Source organism: Drosophila willistoni, chromosome 3R (genome assembly GCF_018902025.1).
Source record: "Drosophila willistoni isolate 14030-0811.24 chromosome 3R, UCI_dwil_1.1, whole genome shotgun sequence".
Lineage (NCBI taxonomy): Eukaryota > Metazoa > Arthropoda > Insecta > Diptera > Drosophilidae > Drosophila > Drosophila willistoni.
In genome coordinates, this window is record NC_061086.1 from 29,441,324 (window position 1) to 29,444,161 (window position 2,838).

The following is a 2,838-nucleotide window of genomic DNA, read 5'->3' on the forward strand; positions in this document are numbered from 1 at the left end:
TTTGTTTATTTATATAATTTCAGTCAAGCTCAATTAGACTCACACATACACAACTAGGAACAGGATATAAATATAATTTTTGATTTGGTTTACACTAAGCAACATGGAAATGTTAGATGTCCTACTATTTAAATTAATTCAGCTTAAAAGTATAGAAAATATGTGTGCATACTAAAGTCCTTTTAAAAAGTGTATAAGCCTAAGCTAAGGAAGAATGCTGACTTATTTAAGATCCAGAAAACTATTTTTAATATTTCTGCGAAAGGTTTTCTTGATTTTGAGAAGAATTTATTAAGGAAACAACCACGTTTGGCACGACTTTTTGATGGTTAATTCAATTGATATGAATCGATTGATATAAACCAATAAAGAAAATAAGTCTCTAAAGATAAGTCTCTAAATAATGTACGAATATAAAGCTAAAAGAACGTAAGCGAATCTACTTCCTATGAACTTAATCATTACAGACTTTTTTGACAGTTTTTCTATTTAAAAAGCAATCAATTGACTAATGGAAACCTGCAAAATAGTGTTAAGTCGTAAAGGGCAGTCAGTGAGGGAGAGCGAAAGAGAAGTATTAGGATGGGGCACAGAAATGAAGATTATGGGCATTGGTCTCGTGGCGTTGTTTGGGTTGATTGGGGGGGCTTTTAGCTTTATTGATTTAAAAAAATGAAAAATTTATGTTTAAACAAAAATGCGCCATGCAGCCAAAAGTCATTCTGGATCTGGATTGAGATTGAGAATCGAAATGCTAGTGGTGGGCATGCCGGATGATGGGATGCTGTTTAGAAGCTAATGGAGTGGAGGAGCCTGGCGTTTGGGGCATTGGCGCCACCACTTAAAAACAACATGAGCAAGAAGCTTGTGCGGACTTTCAAATTGAAATAAATAAACAAACAAACAGAAGGGAACACAACAAACACAGAAAAAACCAACACCAACTCGGCAGGCAAACAGAACAAATTGAGGCAACAATTTGTGGCATTGGAATTGGGCAAAAAAAAAAAAGGAAATGCACTACATACACATGTACATGTACATACATACATTTCAGTCCAAATCCAATCCAAATGCGAATTATATACCTATATAAATATGGCAGTGGCAATCGAACAAGTCGGTAAAACGCTTTTGATGCTGGCCAACGGAAATGTAATCAAAAAGTGCTCTATATGTTTGTATGTGGAGCACTGCTATGAATTCGACCAATGCAACAATACAAATAAATTGCAATCATTCATCAAAAGAGCAACAAAAAACAAAAGAAACACACCGCAAAGTTGCAGTTGCAGTTGTCGGCTTCAATTGTTGCACCTTATTTGGGCAATCGGATGCTGGATAATGGAGGGGAACCAAGGACGATTCACCCAGTTACTAAGCAAATTCACAGTGGTTAAAGTTATCATAATCATACAAAACAAAAAGTTTTAACTAAATGTAAAATCTAGCTGTGTGAAAGAAGAAGCTCTGTTTAAAATAGAATTTGATAGCATTTTAAAACGAATATTTCCAGCTATGGATTTATCAATCTATAACTGAATGATGAATAAAGGAAAAGGGAAGATTTACAAATGCGTTGAAGTTCTCGACATAGTTGTACATTTACTAAAACAATCTAGAAATTTCAATATATCAATCAATATTAGTTAAACGTTAGTTAAAATGATCTAAAGTCTGCTGGGATGATTATTTGACTGATTGTTGGTTAAAAAATCATTTTCTTCAGGACTAATAGCTTTCAATTCTCTCACAACAAATGCAAATTCAATTGCTAATGTTGTCTGGAATTACAACTGCAATTAAACATTTTCATATCCGATAAAATCCGATTTTAAAATACTTTTTAATGAGACTGATATGAACGAAATCGAAATGGTTAGGTTGATTTCTAGTGTCTTGGGATCATTTATTGCCATTTGGGTTTTGAGAACCTTTGCAGACACTGTCCATTGTCGGCTTATTATATACGTAAGATTTTTCCTACGAATTTTCAGCGGGTAGCAAACAGATCACCAGCTTAGCTCATAAAAGGAAGCAGAGGCTCTGCTACGTCTTTGCCATGGAACAATCAAGCATGACGAAATGGCAAAGCGGCTTTTTGGCCACAAGATACCAAGCTGGGTACATCAACCTGGCAGCCTGGCAACCTGGCTCTCTGATATGCAAATGTATCGCCTGAGCTAAGAGTGAAATAATGCGCTAAAGGCACAAAATGTCAGAGTCAAATGTCTCGGGGAGTCGAATCGGGACAACCGACATGGGACATCGCGTCGTCGTCGTCGTCATTGTCGTTTTCTTTGTTTTTGTCGCAGTTGTCGCATTGGATTTGCCTTTGTGTTTCAGCCGCAAAAGTCAATTGTAAGGATGCCGACTGATGTTGCTGCTGACCTGCCATGGATTTGGATTAGTTAGCTCCTGCTGGGCATCTTAGATTTTACAACTACTGCGGAGGCGGAGGCCTAATAGTAGTGGCTGCTTTCACTATTTATGTATGTATATAGCCTTGCTGTTGCCTTTCTCTAAATATTTTGATAGCCTTTTTACCATCACTTGCTGACTGTGTGTGTGTGTGTGTGTGTGTGTGTTTATGTGTGACATCTAACACGAGTGGTGCGCCTAGTGCTTGGTCCCTACAAAACGCTGTGTGGTCTTGTTCCATATGCTGCTGCAAGTGAAAGCATTTCCCTGGCCACTTGAAGCATAGACAAAGCCATTAACCTACCGCAGTTTGTATAAAACATAAATATATACTTGTATATACACAAATTAATAGTTTTTGATGGTGAAGGCAAAACTGTTAGTCGATTTACGACTTCCTCATCGAGCATCCTGCAC